At 37.6% G+C, this 19,961-nt stretch overlaps 1 pseudogene across 1 annotated transcript in view; it reads right to left on the reverse strand.

Moving 5' to 3' along the window:
* LOC309821515 (cytosolic beta-glucosidase-like) overlaps positions 1 to 19,961 on the reverse strand; it is a 150,905-nt pseudogene that overhangs the window by 95,956 nt on the left and 34,988 nt on the right. The window contains exon 2 of the transcript in view: positions 1,668 to 1,895. The product of the transcript in view is annotated as a cytosolic beta-glucosidase-like (transcript). The remainder of the gene's footprint in view (positions 1 to 1,667; positions 1,896 to 19,961) is intronic.

The following is a 19,961-nucleotide window of genomic DNA, read 5'->3' on the forward strand; positions in this document are numbered from 1 at the left end:
GAAATTATGAGTTAACTTTTAAACTGAATAACAAATTACCTACTGTTCAAAGTCAAAAAATAAAACTGGCAGGTGATGCCAAGAAAGTAGACCTTCAACGAAGAGTGGTTAAAAAAAGAGGCTAATGTCTTTAGAATCAAGTCATGAACCTGCTAATCTTGTATTGTCCTTATCTGGGGGAGGCTACTTTAAGGCCATGTGCTACGGGTGAGTGCATAAATTGTGGTTCCATTTCACAATGCAGAGATTTCCCCACCTTACAGTGCAAGTGCACAAGTCCACCTAGGAACTGTTATCACAGGTTGTTCTTACTACGTAGGAAATCAGATAACTTACTCAAAAAGAACCCCTCAATATCTATGCCGGCCCTTTGGGCTGGAGGCGTAGCAAGGCAAGCAGGTGACTTCATGCACAACCTTGCAGTTGTGAGATGCTGAAAGTACATGCCTCTCAAATTTTCCACGTTAGGTCCCTCCTTGCCTCACCTAGTCCCAACCCTGGGAGTAATGTGAAATCTTTTCCAGAACAAAGGAGCCATAACGGTTCTTTATTAAGAAGTCTTTAAATTGTGATGCAGGGGTTACAAAGCTTTTCCTATAAAGGACCACATAGTAAACATTTCAGGCTTTGCATGCTGTACGGTCTTTGCCCCAACTATTCAATTCTACCATTACATTGGGAAAGCAACCAACTATACGTAATGAACGGGCACAGTTGTATTGCAATAAAACTTTATTTAAACAAAATAGGAATCAGGCAAAGTTTGGCCTCAGGTCATAGTCTGTCAACCCTGTTGTGTGGAAGGAGCTAGCCAGACCTTAGGCTTAAATTCCAGATCCACCAAAAAATACAAATTTACAAAATAACTGGATTTGAACATGCACCTCTGTAAAATGTGATACTTATATCTTCCTCATTGATTTGTGGGGTTTAGAGAAAATGTATGTAAAATGCCTTATAAATAAGGACAGTAGTCTTTTTCATTACAAGGCATAATATGAATAATAACTAACACTGAATGCTTTTACGCTATACCAGCTACTACTGTGTAAAGCACTTTAAAAGATTATTTCATTTAATCTTCCAACAACACTCTGAAGTAGGAGCTATTACAGTATCCCTTTCTACTCACGGGGAAACTGAGGCACCAAGCCATGCCCAGGAGATGCTTATATAGATAGTGTGACGTCGCTGGCACTTAATCCCAAGTAAACAGATTCCAGGGGCTCCGGTGCTAACCTCTGTGTTAGTTAATTAGCTCCACTAATTCAGCTTCAATTGAAATGCTCGGAATCTTCTCAAGTTCCGCAGGGCTCTTCATGACTCATCACAGCATAACACAACTGAAAATCGTTTATACACAACTTCTGGAAATTCACCTTCAGGTCAACAGTCAAATAACCTCTTGCATAAATAAAACACTTATTCCAACCCCCTTCCTGCCCATCTATTTCCACCCCTCCCAACAAAGATCTCCAGTTGAGGGAAGCCATAATAGTCCTGAGAAAGCTAATGCAAACCCATTTCAAAAAATTTATCCTATAATCACTCTAAAAACTTGCAATTTCAAAGCAACACTGCAGAATAGCATCCTGGATTAATTATGCCAGGCTGTAGCAATAACCTTGAATTAAAGCTGCAACCTTCTATTTTTAAGAAACACTTGCCTTTCTGGTTGATGAAACCTGTCGTCCCATCAGGTAACAGACGTGACCAGGAAAGAGAGAAGCAGTAATGAGTCAATCCAAGCTGTCTGATACATTTCAAATCTTCCTCCCACAGAGTGTAGCTGCCACAAGCTACATCGCCAGTCTGGTTCTTGAAAACTCCGTCTCTTCCCTGATGGGTGAATGTGTCCCAGACACAAGGGCCTTTTCCATCTGTATCCCAGCCTCCTGAGAAAAAGAAGAAAATGAAACAGTTACACTCTTGACATCAAGAGGCATATGTGGAATGTAAATATTTGTCACCCAAAGAACATCCCTCATTAACTCAATGTATCATATTGGTAACTTTAAAATATGCCTTTAAAATAACATGCATGAGTGGGTTATGTGTTCAGCTGTCCTTGATCCCTGAAGCTGACTGGTGGCAAATGAAAAATTGTTGCATAATGCTGTGGCATAGCAGGCTTTCACGGTTCATTATCTGAAGATCTCCCAGCTGGTAGACAGAGGCAGGGCTCAGCTTATGAGTGTCTGAATTGAAAACATCTCCTCCTTGTGAACATTTCTCCTGGCCATGACTGACATGCCTTGTCCTTGTTGTGCACAAAGCAGTCTCGGGACCTTATCTTTGACCCCTGACACCTGAACCCTATCCTCCTGTCATCTGACCATGGAGCCTGAGATGGTCTAGGCAACTATTGTGGAGAGGAGGTTAGTTTTTGCCACTGTTGGGATGATATTGGTATCCTACATTCATTCCTTCATACCTCCCTTAATTCAGCAAATGCAATGTGTCAGGCTCTGTGCTAAGCACAGTGGCTATCACGGTGAACTCTGCTGTGCTTCGGGTCCTTGGAGAACTTACACGCAATTATAAAACAGCTAATGTAAGGACCATTGCATGAAAGCCAGGGAGGGGCGTTTATCCAGATGTGGGCAGGAATCCGAAGTCTCTTAGAGAAATGGCTTCTAGGCTGAAATCTAAAGGAAATGTTGACTCATCAAGGTGAATTTCTCAGAGGTGGGAGTGGGGGAAAAATTTAAAAAAAGAGGAGCCAGGGTCAGAATAAGCCCAGAGGTAAGAGAGAGTGTCACATATTAAAGGAACAGAAGGTAAAAAATTACATTAGATTTGAAATCCCTATTCACATAGAAATTTTGTTTAAAATGATAGTTAGAATCCATTTTATGGTATAAAGGGGTAATGTTAAAAATCTCATGACTCCCTAATTCTACTTCTAAGGGCATACGTTAGAGGAACGCTCATGTATTTTCACAAAGAGATTATATGAGATTATTGAGGCAGAGTTTTCTGTAATAACAAAATCCTGGAAACAACCTATTTCCTATCAACAGTAGAACAGATCATTAATTTTGGGTATATGCATAGAGAGGAAACACTAATCAGCTATTAAGGTGAATGAATCAGAGCATAGATACCCCTCTTCTCTGGTCTGAATGTCTGTGTTCCCTCAAATCCAGAGGCTGAAATCCTAACACCCGATGTGATGGTATTAGGAAGTGCGGCCTTTGGGAGGTGCTTAAGTCATGAGAGTGGAGCCCTCCTGAATGAGATTAGTGCTCCTAAAAGGAGACCCCACCATGTTCCCTAGCTCCTTCTGCCCCGTGAGGATACAAGAAGTCTGTAATGTGGAAGAGGGCCCTCACCCGGCCATGCTGGCACCCTAATCCCCAACATCCAACATCCAGAACTGTGAAGAATAAATGTTTGTTGCTTATAAAGCCCCTAGTTTATGGTATTTTGTTAGATCAGTCCAAATGGACTAAGACATCCTCAAAACTATAATATTAAACAACAACAACAACAAATCAAGATTCAAAAGAATGTATACAGGAATGAATACGGGGAGCACAGGAGATTTTTAAGGAAGTGAAACTACTAAAACTGTATATGGATTTTCCACTGTGCTGTGGGTCTGCTCCCCTAACCCTGACTTGTTCATGGGTGGACTGTATTCTGTATGACACTGTAATAGTGGATACATGACATTATACATTTGTCAAAACCCATAAACTATGAACTTTATTTAATACTAATGTATCAATATTCGCCCATCATTTGTAACCAACGTCCCACACTAATGCTAGATGTTAACAGTAGGGGAAATTGGAGGAATGGGATATATGAGAACTCTGTACTTTCTGCTCAATTTTTCTATAAATCTAAAATTGCTCTAAAATATAAAGGTTATTAATTTTAAAAAGAATACATGCAGTACTTTTATCATGTTTTATGCAAAATACGTAAAACAAATCATGGATTTTCTGAACATATACCTATGAGGTAAACATACAACAGCATGCCTGGGGATGATCAATTCAGGCTGGTGGCTGCCTTTGGGTAGAAAACGGAGGGAAACGGAAACAAGGAGGAGCCTGAGGGCCCTTTGCATCTCTTATGTTTCACTCCTTAAGCTGGCTAACAGGTATATGAGAGGCTGTTGATTACATTATCCACAATCCTTTTTATATACCTAAAATAGTTCGTAATGACTTTCATGTAAGAAAGGAAGTCACAGCTAGAGTAAATAGACTAAAGCAATTATAGAAAAGTTTGTTAGATCCTCATTTAGCATTTACTTTCTCATATTTTTTGCACAATTCTAATAGGATTAGATGTAGTCTCCAGACCGACAAAAAGACAACCTGGGCTATAATTTATGGGAGAGAACCATGAGGAGACAGGAGAGGCTGCTAAAAGAAGGAGCTCTGACAAAAGCAAAAACGACAGTTGATATCAAGGTAGGGTACTAAAGATCTATACAAAGAAATCATGAATATTAAAAATTGTACTCTGGGGGCTTCCCTGGTGGTGCAGTGGTTGAGAGTCCGCCTGCCGATGCAGGGGACGCGGGTTCGTGCCCTGGTCAGGGAGGATCCCACATGCCGCGGAGCGCCTGGACCCGTGAGTCATGGCCGCTGAGCCTGTGCGTCCGGAGCCTGTGCTCTGCGACGGGAGCGGCCACAGCAGTGAGAGGCCCGTGTACCTCAAATAAATAAATAAATAAATAAATAAATAAATAAATAAATAAATAAATAAATAAATTGTACTCTGGAGCCATGTCAAATAGAGGCAAAAAGTTTTATACATCCCAATGGCTCTCAAGTTATGTCTGTATATAAGGTTTAGAGGGAGGAAGATAAAGAATACTGGTGTTCAATCTTAGAATGAAATAGGTATGAATATTAAAATGCAAGTTTGGCCAAGCATGGTGCTTATAGTTTGGGTTAATAGATTTACAATAAATGAAGAAGCTTAATCTCAGAGAGTTTAGGCATAGTGTATTGGTAAATATTAACAAGTGGCTATATGTTAAAAATGTATGTACCTATATGTATATATGTTTATTATAAATTTTACTGATATAAAGGATGTGTAATACACCATCTCCAAGCAATAATATGCAATGCTCTTTACTGGAAATTCCTTATAGCCAATTGATTCTCATATTATGCTTGTTTAGATTTTTGCCAAACTCTTATATCGGGAGCCAAACTGCAACGTACAATCTGACAAGTGTGAGTAGTCCTGTATCAGACTGTTGACTGATATCTTTGCTTAAATTAACAAGCACAATGAAAGGAAAATAACAAAGATGTACCAGAATTTCACTTGTTCATTAGTGACATGAGCAGCTTCTTTGCTGAATTGGATAACAGTTTTCAAACAGCGGAAGACTATTTCCTTGAATTTTTTGTCCTACTCACAATGTAACAGTTACAGACATGACACACAATCATTTACTCTGTATTATTAATATTTTTTCTATAACTTTCTTAGGTCCAGACAACCAACAAAACAATACATCAAATATTGACTTGTAGCACTTGCCAATATCTGTGGTATAAATACTTACACATGCCCAATTTCAAGCAACCAATGTGACAGCACTGAAGGCAGAGTTGCAAAAAGATGAGCAGTGGCACATCATTATATAGTATTTCTTCTACACAGATACAAGAAATCTAAACAGCTTCAAGGGCATAGCTAATAATAAACGTAGTAAAATATTGAGGAAGTAAGGATTTTGAGTATTTATTACCCCTTTTTAATATAAATTATTTACTTATAAGTTTATGTAATTGAATTTTTAATGCTGGCTGTGTTTAAGAATCAGCTCATAAAATTGCTGAAAACTTAACAGTAGGCACTGGTGAGCCAGTACAAGCTGGCTTCGCCACATCACTGATTGTGACTTGCCTAAGATCACACTCTTAGTAAGACGTAGAACCAAGATGTGTCTCCAGATCTGTCTGATGTTGAAGTCCAAATCCTTCCATTGGACCACACTGCTTTTAGTAATAATGACTGACTAATGAAGGAAGAGTCAACTGATGCCCGTGCTACTCAATTTATGAAGCCTAAGAAATGCATTAACATGACCTACACATTTTGGAAAACAGTCCATCTGAAGTGCTTAAAACAATTTTTGACAATTTCAAGAGGTAAATGTCATTCAGCAGGAAAACGTACTTATGTAGAGTGGTAGTAGTATACATTCTAGATGTATACTAGATGAAGCATATGTAAACAACATTGTTTCTATGAGAACTAGAATATGAATTGCAAAGTAACCATTATAAGTGAAATTTTGATTTAAAAATATACAGTGGCCTTTAAAAAAATAAAAAATGTATATAGTGGCCAGTACTCATTAGTACTTGAATGTAAATTTTCCTGAATGAATGATATTAATAACTCATTTGCTCATTAGGGATCTTCTCAAGATGTAATTATGTCCACATATTAAAAGTTCATTGTTCTTTATGAGGAACAAGACTACCGTTTCCAGGCAGACTACATACCCTGAGCTATCCTTCAAACAACTACGATTGCCGGATGGAATATGGGAAATGTATTGTTAAATGTGCCATCAATCTGGCAGGATGTTAGGGAACCCAAAATCAAAGTGAGAGGTAATTCAGAAGCATAAGTGAGTAGCGATATAGGCTTTTGTCCTGAGAGCATCTGAGAAGCCCAGATGATGTGAGCTTGCATTTTAATGGCCTGTGGGACAAGGGAGAAAAGAGACAAAGTCTAAAGTTCACCAAAATGGGAAGCCTGTGGTAAGATGCTCACATAAGTCTGATGATGCAAGGACTTCACATACAGTGCCAGAATAAACAACAAGCTCTGCCTAAGAAAGAGACAACAAAGCAGCCAGCCTGTGGGAGAGAAATTACTCCTCGATATTTGTAACCACAACTCAGCTCTCAAACCATTAATCAAGTGTGAGAATGGAAAAAGATTTTAGCAGACATACGAGCTCTCACAGGATACTGGGAAAACTTCTTCCTCTCATTGGATATTACTGGAGGATAAATTTCTCCAAAACAATGATGTAAAACAAGAAAGAGAAAGATCCAGGATCCAGGAAATGAGGTATCTAGCAGAAGAAGTCTGTGGAATGATGTAGCTGTGCAGCAAACCCAAGGAGTAACCAGTCCATGGGAAACCAGCCTATTTCCCATAGCTATGGGAAATATTTCTTCAAGAATATTATGCTACTAGAATATTTAGTTTGATATTTTTCAAATTTTAAAAATTTACTAGAGAATTGTCAACATGCACAATAGTACAGTGAAGCCCCATGTACCCCTGGTTCAGCTTCAGCAGTTTCCAACTTTTGCCAACCTTGTTTCATCTTTATTCCACCCACGCTTCTTCATTTAATCTACACACATTTCAGTATACCCTCTAGCTGACAAGAATATTTCTAATTGGGGTAAAATACACATCACACAAAGCTTACCACCTCAACCATGTTTAAGGGTACAGTTATGTGGCATTAAGTGCATTCACATTGTTGGGCGATCATCACCATCTATCTCCAGAACTCTTTTCATTGTGCAAAACTGAAACTTTGTAACAACTTAGCAATTACTCCCATTCTAATTGTGCATGGGGGTGGTGAAAGTGGGAAAGGAGAGGGAGAAAAAGTGGACAAATGGGTAAATCTTCATCTTTCACAGGGAGAAGTCAATAGATTATGCCTACAACAGGAAAAAAAACTCAAAAACTAGTAATATAAGCATGATATTTAAGATATAGAAGTCAATGCCAAAAGGATTAACCAAAAGAATTAAAAGGGATTTCCTCTAGAGAGAGGAACATGGAAGAGAACAAGGGATTGGTGGTTTCTGAAAGTCTTGTTTTGACTCTTTAAATTATTTTGCTATATTAACTTTAGTTAGCATGAAGATGAACTTAAGAAATTATATTAAACATTAGAAAAGATGGCATAGAAAATAGACATTAAATATGTGGATAATCTAAACAAGCTATTAAAGTATAAAACAATAATAAAATGTCTGTTTTGTGAGAATTAAAAAGAATAATTAGATAGAACTAAAATGCTGGGCCCCCCCCCCAAAAAAAAAAATATATATATATATAAAAGCACCAAGGTAAGAAATCAGAGTTAAAGTGTTCTCAGATTCATATACTGTCTAGAAGGGGACTAACGATATTGATTAACATTTTACTTTGTTATATTTTATACTCAGGTTAAAATTTCTAGCATAAGCACTTAAAGAAAAAAATGTAATTTCTTTTTAAAGACAAGTCCAACACATATATAGCAAGTCTGTGCCAGGCTCTGTTCTAAGCATTTTATATTGATGCTTTGCAACAATATTATGAGTAACTGCAACTATTATCCCCATTTTTGGGTAAGGAAACTGAGAAATGAAGAGGTTAAATTAATTTGCCTAGATCAGTTTGTACTAAAGCTGAGATTCTAACTCAGACAGTTGAGTTCCAGAGCCCATGCTCTTAACCATTATGCTAAATGAGGAAAACTAAATACATTTAAAAGAGGGCAGGAAAACAATAAAAAGTAAACAAAGAAATAAGAAAAATAAAAGCATAAAATAAGATGGTATGACAAGATATATAATCACTTATAACAATATGTCAATGGGCTATACTCCCCAGATAGAAGACAGAGATTGTCAGACTATATATATTTTTTAAATTCAGTGATATACTGTTAACCAACACACCTAAGGCATAAGAATATAAAAACATTGAAAGTCAAAATATAGAGAAAGATATCCACCCCCCAAAAAAGCAAAGGACTTCAAGGAGGGAAAAAAAAGCACTAGAGATAAGGTGGGTCACCACATAGTAACAATGCTGTTTTAAATATGTATGCATCTAAGAATCTGGTTTCAAAACATGTGAAGCAAAATTGACACAACTGAAATGTAAAGTTGACAAATCCACCTCCCTAACCCAAAACTGCACCTTGGGTTTTAATCAACCAAAGTTCTAGCAAACATTTAAAGAACAAAACCAATAAACTCTACTCTTTCATGAATTATTCCAAAAAATAAGAAAGAAAGAATTCCTCAACTCATTTCACATGGTTAGAATAACCTTGATACTAAAACCTCTCTCAGCAGCTGAAACAAGAGAGACTAAGTATAGCATTTATTAACAAACCTGACCTAATTGATATATATGACATTGCACAATAATGAATGCTACAATTGAAAAATATACATTGTTTTCATTCAAACAAAAACATCATGAAAGCTGAGCACAAATTGGTCCATAAATAAAGTCGCCATAAATTTCAAAAAGCTGGAGAAATACAGACGGCAATCTCTGACCAATAATGTTAGAATTCAATAACTAAAGAACATTAGCTTTTTCTTTCAAAAATCTGAAAAGGAACATCAGAATAGCTTAAAAGCAAAGACGGCATAATAGGGACTTCCCTGGTGGTCCAGTGGTTAAGACTTCACACTTCCACTGCAAGGGGCATGTATTCAATCCCTGGTCCAGGAACTAAGATCCCGCGTGCTGTGTGGCAAAGCCAAAAAAATTTTTTTCTTAAATGCTAGGGCATGCTAACACACGTATATGAAATCTAAAAAAAAGAAAAAGAAATGGTTCTGATGAACCTAGGGGCAGGACAGGAATAAAGACGCAGACATAGAAAATGGACTTGAGGACACGGGGAGGGGGAAAGGTAAGCTGGGACGAAGTGAGAGAGTAGCACTGACATATATACACTACCAAATGTGAAATAGATAGCTAGTGGGAAGCAGCTGCATAGCACAGGGAGATCAGCTCGGTGCTTTGTGACCACCTAGAGGGGTGGAATAGGGAGGGTGGGAGGGAGACGCAAGAGGGAGGGGACATGGGGATATATGTATACGTATAGCTGATTCACTTTGTTATACAGCATAAGCTAACACAACATTGTAAAGCAATTATACTCCAATAAAGATGTTAAAATAAATAAATAAAATGTAAACAAATGCTAGGGCTAAAATAATAAAAAATTAATTAATTAAAAAGTAAAGAAGGCATAATAGTGGTCAACAGAAAAAACTAAATCACAAACAATAGTAAAACATTGTGAGATCTAGTTAATGCAAACAAGACTTATAGCTAAAAAATTATTAAAAGAGTTATAGCTAAAAGCCAAAAGAATATATAATGGAATTATAAAAAATAATCTGAAAAAGATAAAAAGAGGGGAAAGAGAATAAAGACAGATGAAACAAATAGATAACAAATAGCAAGATGGTAGATTTAAACCTAACCATATAAATAATATCACTGAAGATGAATGAATCTAAACAACCCAATTGAAAGGCAGAGATTATCAGATCGGTTAAAACACCAGACTCAGCTATATACTGCCTATAAGAAACCCACTTTAAATATAAAGACAAAAGAAGGTTAAAAGTGACAGGAGTAAAAAGATATACCATGCTAACACTAATCAAAGAAAACTGGAGTAGCTATATTAATACCAGGGTAGATTTCAGAGCAAGAATATTACCAGGTATAAGGAAACCCATTTAATAATATTAAAAGGGGTCAATATATTCAGGGGATTTACAATCCTAAATGTTTATTCACCTAATAACGGAGATTAAGAATACATGAAGCAAATACTGATTGAACTGCAAAGACAGACAGATCCACATTTGTATTTGGATAGTTCAAGTAAAAAGACCAATAAGATTATAAAAAAATGGACAAAAGATGTGAATAGTTCCTTCACAGAATGAGAAACACATGGCTAGTAAACATTTAAAAACACATAGGAGATCATTAAAAAACAGGGAAATGCAAATGAAAACCACAATGAGATACTATTCTACAACCACACAGTTGGCACAAATTTAAAAGTTGGGCAATATCAAGCATTAGAGAGACTGTTGCAAAGCAAGAATGTTTATACAATGCTGGTAGGAGAACAATACAGAAATACCTAATAGAGTTGAAGAAGCACATATATCAAAACCCCATAATTCACATACCACCATATATCCTGTTTCTACAAATGTAGACCAGGAGACATATATAACCATGATTGCAAAGCAGCAACAAAAACCATCACTGGAAACAGCCCAAATTTCCTTTGTCAGGACAACAAATCAATGAATGAATGAATAAACTATGGAATAGTCATACAATGAAAGACTATACAGGGGTAAGAATGAATGAACCACATCTGTATCACCATGCATAAATTTCCCAAATATAATATTGAGAGGGAAGAAGCAAAAAATACACACAATGTATTTCCATTTATACAATGTCCAAAACATGTAAAGCTAAACAAGAAATTGTTCAGCTATATAGTCTCCCATGATAAAATCATAAAGAAAAGCAAGGAATGAATAAATGCAAAACTCATCTTAGTGGGTACCTCTGGGAAAAGGGGTAGGAGAAAGTACTGAAGAGGGGGTCCTAGAAATATGGTGAGTATGTGGATATCAGTTTTATTTTTGATTCTCTACACAGAAATTATAAATGTTTTTTGCTATTGTTTTTTGGGAAAAGTTTTCAATTAGCAATAATCGTGCCTCGGATAAACATCATTGGCTACGATACTGCCACTGCACAAAGCCTGCTATTGTTTTTTGAACAAACAAATCTTATAATACATTTCATTGTTCATAATAAGGGCCATTTACTGAGCCTTGGCTTTCTATCACTCCTATATCAAAAACTTACATCGGCCATCTCATTCTCCCCCCATGACAACCCTTAGAAGATGTACTACTATTACTAATAAGAACAAAAGTATAAAGATTGAGTAACTTTCCAATATCATATAGCTAATAACTGTGACTATCAAAACATGATACCCCAGTCCTACCCTTACTGACATCAACAGTTTAAACTCCTTCATTACTTACAACTTAGGTGAGTCTTAGACAAAATGAAATCTTTCTTTGTGAATTAATGTTTCGTTCCACCTCTACACATTTCCCAAATAATAACTGCAATATCTACCTTCCTTTGAGATCTCACAGTCTAGTTGATAACAGACAAAGTCTTAGACTACATTAAGATAAGAGCTATATTAAAATCATGTAAAAGCACTACGGGAGAACCAAGAAGCAAGCACTCACGAGTTACTTCCGTCATTGGGAGGCAGGTAGACTTGCCCACGAGAAAACATTTTAAGGCAGGTGCTGAAAGATGAGTAGGAGTTATAACAGTGGCTCTGATAAGGGAAAAGCAAACGTGTAATTCGGTGGCAATGGTGGGGGTGAATTGCAGAAAGAAGGCACTAGAAGCCCAAAGACCAGTTAGCAGGTTGTTGCAATATTTTTGGCAAAAATGACAAATTCCTGTATTTTGCTTTTTTAGTAATTTGGAAGAAAATAAAATTGTCTCTGAAATTCTTACCATATGAGGACATAGAAAGGATTCCCACAAAAAAATGTAAACTATTGACATTACCTACAAATCAAAATATCAAAAACTTCCAAGGCTGCAAAGGATTATGGAAAGAGCACAGGCTCTAAAGCTGGCATAGAGGAGTTTCAGCTCCATCTCTACTTGTCTTCTCTGTATATGAAGTGAGAGGATAATATCCACTTTGTAGGGTTCTCATAAAGATCAACTGAGCCAAAGCCAAAGTGTCTACAGGGCATGTGGCAGATAGTATGTGTCCAGCAAGTCTTAGTTTTCTAGTCTTCTAGACTCAATGCAATAAATACTAACTAAAAATTTACACAAAAAGTGACCATTTGCTCTTTTTTCTTCTTTCTGTGGCCAGCTCTTGATACCAGAGTACACATGTAGGAAGCACTGTAACTCACATTTGCAAACTTGCCTGTGATGAAGATTCAGTGTCTGGACCTGCATGATTGGGTCTGCGGGGTCCTCGGCTACCTGGTTTAGAATTCGTCATTACAAATGGTGTCATGTCGCTTTCACTTTTTCCATGACAATGCCGTTTGTGAGGACATAGATCTATACAGACCTCAGTCCTCTGCACAAAGGAAATCACGTCAAGCAAAAACGATATAAGTGTCTGACGTGTGTGTGTGTGTGTATATATACTTTTCCTTCAAAACCCCAAAATGACATTACTTTACAACCTCTTCTCAAGAGCATTCTCTAACTCTTCACGATCACACTCTCCTCAGGGTACACACTGGACAAATAACACATGGTGTCGAGTCAACATTAAAAACATCTTTTGCCTCCTTTGCACTTTGAGCTCTGTCAAGGCAGGGTCCAGGTGTCACTCACTCATTTTTGTTTCTCCAGTAGCAAGAATGGCATATGGGAACAGCTTAGGAAAATGCTTTTTGTGTGGCATGCTTAACATAAAATAGGAATATTGATGTTTGCTATGTCATTGCTTCACAGAAATGTGGAAAAGCTGTCTCCGTGTTTGTAAGTGATTGCAAATTCTTTACTTGAAAGAGGAAATATAGGACTTCCCTGGTGGCACAGTGGTTAAGAATCCACCTGTCAGTGCAGGGGACATGGGTTCTAGCCCTAGTCCGGGAAGATCCCACATGCCGCAGAGCAACTAAGCCCGTGAGCCACAACTACTGGGCCTGTGCTCCAGAGCCTGCAAGCCACAACTACTGAGCCCACGTGCCACAACTACTGAAGTCCACGCTCATAGAGCCCGTGTTCCACAACAAGAGAAGCCACCACAATGAGAAGCTCACGCACGGCAACGAAGAGTAGCCCCCACTCGCCGCAACTACAGAACGCCTGCGCACAGCAGCAAAGACCCGACGCAGCTGAAAATAAATTAATTTTTTTTAAAAAGAGGAGACAGTTAAAAATTCAAGTAATTGCCATTCAAAAATTGTGACCTGATGTATTTTCAAATGAAAACATTTATATATTATTACAACTAACATTCATTAAGAATATTAGACGTAACTATTCTATGTGAAACTTTGAGGTTGTGGAGAGCAAAGATTCCCTGATCTAGAAACAGTGCCCTGTGCCTGAAGCTAATTCAGAAGGGATGAGGGCCCCAAAAGTGATAAGAAAAACCACCACACCAAGTAGAAACGCATTTCACTATCACAACACAGGAGGATGGAGGGTTCCAGAAGGATGTCTCCAAGAAAATAAAAACAAAAGAAACGGATGAAGTATGTGATACGTTTGAACATGTCAAGAAATAATTTACATTTCTGGCAGACAGTGACAGTGTCGGGGTAAATTAGTGAAAGAATCACAGAACAGGAAGCCAACAACAACAAAGTATTGACTCTCAGGCCAAAATAAAAACCGTACAAGAAAAGAAAGTCATAGGATGTTAGGCTCACTTGCACACAATATTTACATAAAACTGTGATGCAAAAACTAAATGATAATTTAAACAAAATTTGTTTAATTCCCAAATACTCACATTAGAAAATGGAGAAGAGAAAGTTTGCTTTGTGAGCAGATACTGTAAGCAGGCCTAAAAAAAAATCTAATCTGACATAATAGGAAGTCAATGTTATATTTTCAACTAGAACATCAAATAATAGCTGTATAGGCATGCTCTTGAGAAACATAAAGTAAATCCTAGTAAAAGTGAAAAGACTCAAAAGCATTGGCTTTGAGGAGAATAAATAAGAAGCAGAGAGGAGTGACATATTGTTGTTGGGTATTATAACTCTCACAGTACTATCTGAGTTTTTAAACTATGCACGTATGTTACTAAGATAAAACTAAAAGTTAAGTTAGAAAAATAAAGATAATAAAGAGAAGGAAAATGGTAGACCTAGGTCCCAAACTAGTCAGCACCTGTTTGCAGGTAGGAGGGCATGCCATGGAAGGAGGCATGTGGAAACATGCACGTGTGCTTTTGACTGTGCCAGTGACTGGGATGCTGCTGCTATTTAGTGACAGGGCCAATAAGAGGTCCTGCTAAGTACAGAACAGCCACACACACCAAGGAATGGCCAGAACAACTGCCAGTGGCACCTCCACTGGAAAACACTGCAGGAGATGGGAAAAAGAGTAAAGAAACATACAATGAGAAGGGGAAACGGACAGAAGAGAGGGAGCACAAAGCAAAAGGAAACTATCACATTAGAAGATATAAAATAATAAAATGGCAGAAAAAAGTTGAACCATATTGGTAATCATAAAAATTATAAATCCATTAAACAGTCCTGTTTCACCAAAGGTAAAGATTAAGATGAAAAAAATATTTACACGTAAGTACTGATAAAAATAAAGTAGATTTAGTAATATTAATATGATATAAAAATGAATACAAGGAAAAAGCATCAAATAAAACAAAGAATAATAAGCTCATATTAATAAAGCTGATAGCCCACCAAAACTATAGAGTAATCATGAACTTTTGTGCATCTAACAACAGAGTTTTGAAATATACAAGAAAAAATCTGCTACAAATGCTGGGATATATTGAAAACTTAATTAAGACAGTGAGAAATTCTCTCAGAAATTGAAAAAGAAAGAAAGAATTTGGTTAATATAGTTTATAAGCTTATTCTCTTATGGACAGAAGTCTATGTATGACTTTACACATATAGGTAAATATGTATGTGTGTGTATATATACATATGAAACACACACATGAATGAGAGAAACAAAGATTGGTAATCAGCAATAGAAAATTATTTTCAAACACGCTTGAAGTATTCACAAATATTAGAACTCATGCAGGCTACATTCTCTGACAATTAAACAAAAAAGAAGAAAAGAAGGAAGGAAGGGAGGAAGGGAGGAAGATTTTTAACAACCAAAGAATAAGCCAATCTATCCACTTGGATTTTATTTAAAATTCTAACTAAATCTTGGAGTAAACAGAAAATAAAGCAGAATGGTTTTTGAGGAAAAATGTGTTATTAAAATTATCTTAAGAAACGGAAAAAACCTGAAAACAAACATCTTTAATGCAGCTAAATGCTTCTATAGAACAGATTTTTCCTCAACAGATGGGAGTTGAGGCTGAATAGAGAAAGTGATGGGCTGGGGGAGATATGCATTTGTGGTACTCAGATACTGCCCGGTACTCAGATACTGGGGAGGTCTCTGGAAGCCACACGTGTCCACGAGAAAAAGAATCATCGAAATATCTGTCAAAATCGGATGTTGTGAAGCCAACCTAAGAACTTTCCTTTTCATTACCTTGCCTTCAACCAGGTCAACCAGGTTTAACTAGGTCAGAAGCTTTGATGAACAATCGGAAATCAGAGAAGCAGGGAAAAAATGAAGATGAACACACCCCCTCCTCCAATAGAGCTAAGAAAGGAACTTAACCTTAAATTCGATTTGGAGTTTTAACTATTTCATAGATTAATTATTCTAAATACCAAAATGAGACTATGTGTTGCAACTGAAGTGGCCATATGTATCAGCCGGGGTCCCAGCAGGAAACAGATGGCACTCAAACTGGGTAATTGAGGAGAGTTTTATACAGGGACATTTTACTATGGTGTGAGCAGGGTCTGAGGAAAGCAACAAGGATGGCGCAGAACCTCCGGGCCTGCAGCAGCAGGAAGTCAACAGCACCACAGAAGGTGCTGGGGCAGAAGGGGCTTCCAAAGCCTGCAGAGAGTAGTGGCTTGCTGAGGGCTGCCTGGCAGGAGAGGAGTTCTTTAGCAGAGCCAACCCACTGCAATCCAGTAGATGGGGGGACAGGAAGAATAAATACTTTGTCTTCTCCCTCCTCCTACCCAGACTCTTACCATCTCCTGCTAATGCTTCCTGATGATCAAGTCCAAACTGAAGCCAAAGGACAATGCCATCCATATAGGTCTTCTCCCAGGGCCAAGAGCAGGGAAAGGTGGAGAGTGGATCCCAATGGACACATAGAAAATATCCAGTACAATAGATAAGCAACAAGGTCCTGCTGTAGAGCACAGGGAACTATATTCAATATCTTGTAGTAAACTGTAATGGAAAAGAATATGAAAAAGAAAGTATGTATATATATGTAGAACTGAATCACTTCACTGTACACCAGAAACTAACACAACACTGTAAATTAACTATACTTCAATTTAAAAAAGAATATATCCAGTACACAATAAGACTTAAGGCCACCAGACAAACAGAGCCTACCTGTGTTTTCTTCTAAAGAGAAGGGAAGAACTACTCCCACTAGGTAAATGTAAAGGTACAGTGGGGAAAATTAAGAAGTTACTTTTATGAGCGTGCCCTGAGTGTTGTACTCGTGGACTGTACAAATATAATGTATAACAGAACATGATTATAAGTTAATTACTGACTTAATAATTCAGGGAAGTGATAAATTCTTCTAGGAATAAATAGTGAGAGGAAATTTAATCCTGGTTCTGGGACTTGACTTTCTGGGCTCCAACCCTGTACTTGTGTTTTTTGTTTTCTGATAATCATAATGTCTTCAGCTACAAAGACTCCTGACTCCCTCTTCATTTACTGTAGTCCTGTTTAACACTTGTCCTTTTTGTCTTAACTACTTTTGCCTCTACTATTCTACTGCAATTATTCTTTTATCTTTCAGTTAAGTCTCTTTGCATTCAGGCATTTATGCACAGAATTCCTCCATCTACTGAAAGACACTTTTCTCGCCTTTGAAAGAAAACCTCTCCTCTTCTTTTCATCCATCAGAGCATTGCATTCATCTAGGCTGGCTTCAGCCTCTGATTGTCACTATGCTAATCTGAGCCCCATTTGGGAGGACGGAATGGTATACGGGAAAAAGCATCATGATGATGATAATACCTATTATGTATTAAGCCCTCAGCAGGGGGCAGGCACTTTGCTAAGCACTTTACATGTGTAGGGTAAAAAATTTTCCTTGACCCTCTAAGGGTCCCTGGCTGGGCCTGAAAATTAAACTGACAAAGACAGGTTAACAAGAGAAAAGCATGCAAATTTATGTGATATAAGTTTTACATGACATGGGAGACTTCGCAAGGAAATGAAGACCAGACAAAATAGTTACACCTGAGTACTTTTATGCTGGGTTTGATGAAGAGTAGACAGTTGTGGAGGAATATGATAGGTCAAGGAGTATGTGCTAACTTGGGGGAAACTTAGCAAGGCCTGCTTATTCAGATTTTTCTCAATGTCCCTCTGTCTTCTGAGATAAGAATGCGCCTTTCCTCCAGGTATAGGGAGAACACCTCTCACATGAATGTTTTATGACCTGTTTCAGGGGCTGAGGATCAGAGAGACCTTCCTGTTTCTGCCACTTTCTCAAACTCCTTCAGTTTCCAAAGTGCCATGTTTTGGGAGAGCGAGAACTTGTCCTGAACCCCATCACATGCTTTCTGCCTTCTGATTCTACCGCTTTTAGCCATGAAGAATCTGAGGTTTCCTTGAGTTTAAGAAGATCACAGAGCTGGTAAGTAGTGAACCTAAAATTGTAAGCTGGTGTAACTGATCCAAGACTGTGCTCTGACTACGCTCAATGGTCTCTCAATTCATATTTTCTTTATGTTAATTTATCTCTACACCTCGCTACCTTTGTGACCTTAGAGAATTCACTCAACCTTTCTGTGCCTCAGTTTCCTTATCTGCAAAATGAGGATGATAATAAACCTGGGTCTTCCTCTTTGGCAGTGTTGTTGAGAAAATTTCTTGGATGTTTATGGGAGTTGAGGCATTTAAAACTGACTTGCTGGGAGGCAGTGTTTCATTGTTGTTGTTGATAAACAGTATTTGTACCTATGACTCCAGGCTACACTCTCTCCTAAGAAGAGATCTCAAAGTAAATAGTCCTTTTAGGAACCCACCTTGACTCCCTGCCCTCCTTGATGACTACAGGGCTGGTTCTCTTTTCTGGAGATGCATTTCAGCATCATCTAGCCTCTCAGTACCGTAAGAAGGACATTCATCCTGTTCCAGAACTTTGGGGCAGGGGGCAATGGCTCCTGGACAAAATGCACTATGAAAGCTCTTCCCCTAGAGGCAAGCATTTTTTTCCACCGGGCTTTTTTCTGTTTCCCTTTTAAAAATAATAATAATAAAGTTCTCTTATTACATAACTATGGGACAAGGGATCAAACAGTGCTTAAAATGCAAAAAGTGCCCTACATTCCAACTGCTGTTGCCCAGAAGAAACACCCTTTGCAAGACTTAAATAAACCCTTTAACTCTTACCTGCCTCTGATGCATGAAAATTACAAAGAGCACCATGCCTTTATCGGTTATTTCCCAGCGACATCATGTGATAAGCAAAATACCCCAACTCCTGGAATTCTGGCCTAATTCTAGAAACAAATCAACCCAAGAATTTTATAAACACTCATTTGATTTTCATTATTTTCTTATCAAACACAAATTACAGATTTTCATTGCCCAACATAACTAAGCAAAATAATGGGCTCCCTAAATATATTCCGAGAATTAGGCCTAGTAAATCAATTATGTCAGTTAAATTCAAATGTCTTATTTTAATTAATTCCATTTTGATATATGCTATTAAATACCTATTTAAACCTGGCACTCATGAAAATAGGCTAATGGCATCTCTTTTTTTTAATTTTTATTGAAATATAGTTGATTTATGATGTTGTGTAAGTTTCAGGTATACAGCAAAATGATTCGGTTATACATATATATAAATATATATATACATTCTTTTTCTTTTTTAAATTTTATTGGAGTATAATTGCTTTACAATGGTGTGTTAGTTTCTGCTTTACAACAAAGTGAATCAGCTATACATATACATATATCCCCATATCCCTTTCTTCTTGCATCTCCCTCCCTCCCACCCTCCCTATCCCACCCCTCTAGGTGGTCACAAAGCACTGAGCTGATCTCCCTGTGATGTGTGGCTGCTTCCCACTAGCTATCTATTTTACATTTGGTAGTGTATATATGTCAATGCCACTCTCTCACTTCGTCCCAGCTTACCCTTCCCACTCCACATGTCCTCAAGTCCATTCTCTATGTCTGCGTCTTTATTCCTGTCCTGCCCTAGCTTCTTCAGAAGCTTTTTTTTTTAGATTCCATATATATATATTAGCATACGGCATTTGTTTTTCTCTTTCTGACTTACTTCACTCTGTATGACAGACTCT

This window comes from Grampus griseus (genome assembly GCF_964374135.1).
Source record: "Grampus griseus genome assembly, chromosome: 4".
In the NCBI taxonomy this organism is placed as follows: Eukaryota; Metazoa; Chordata; class Mammalia; order Artiodactyla; family Delphinidae; genus Grampus; species Grampus griseus.